The sequence below is a fragment of the Triturus cristatus genome, chromosome 1_2 (genome assembly GCF_964204655.1).
Source record: "Triturus cristatus chromosome 1_2, aTriCri1.1, whole genome shotgun sequence".
NCBI classification, from domain to species: domain Eukaryota; kingdom Metazoa; phylum Chordata; class Amphibia; order Caudata; family Salamandridae; genus Triturus; species Triturus cristatus.
Window position 1 is genome coordinate 328037202 of NC_140580.1, and position 723 is coordinate 328037924.

At 56.4% G+C, this 723-nt stretch overlaps 1 non-coding gene across 1 annotated transcript; it reads left to right on the plus strand.

Annotated features, from left to right (window-relative positions):
- The first annotated feature begins 363 nt into the window (after positions 1–363).
- Positions 364–470, plus strand: LOC146867255 (U6 spliceosomal RNA). Its single transcript, XR_014968580.1, has one exon. It is a non-coding gene; the product is annotated as a U6 spliceosomal RNA (small nuclear RNA).
- The last annotated feature ends 253 nt before the right edge of the window (positions 471–723 follow it).

Consider the following 723-nt stretch of genomic DNA (forward strand, 5'->3'; position numbering starts at 1 on the left):
GTTGGGGCATCACGCAGGCCTGGGTGGGATGCGCACCTGGTCGTCGCAGCTTGCCCGTTCGCCACGGTGGTCTTGAGTGCATGGAGCCCCCGCGGCGGGGAGGGACAGATTGTCCTCGTTGGTTTAGGACAGTAGTGGTCGGGAGGATGGTGCTCTGCCTCCTGAGTCCTCGTCGGGTGCCGTGGGGTGGTGTTTGCGTTTCAGTCGACATCCATAAAAACAAGTTTCTTGTAGCAAAACAGGACCCCACTTATGGCACACAGGTTGCAATTGCCCCCTACTGGCATCCCTTCTCCAGGGTGCGCGGCCACACGGACCCCGGTATCTGTGTTGGCGTCCGTCATCCAGTGACTGTACTCTTGCGTGCTCGCTTTGGCAGCACATATACTAAAATTGGAACGATACAGAGAAGATTAGCATGCCCCCTGCGCAAGGATGACATGCAAATTCGTGAAGCGTTCCATATTTTTAACAAGTTGCTCTGTGGCGCATTGAATAGCGCATTGGACTTCTAGTGAAATGGAGGAGGCATTCAAAGGTTGTGGGCTTGAGTCCCACCAGAGTCGCGTTTCCAGCGCACCTGGTAGTTGGACGTCCCGCTGTGTCTTGCCGACTCCATGCAGTGCCCTCATGGGAAACTGGGGATTTCCCTCGTTGGGCTACACAGTGATCGATGGGTTCTGGCTGAACGGCATTGTGCTGCGCTTGGGTGCCTGCGGGCAG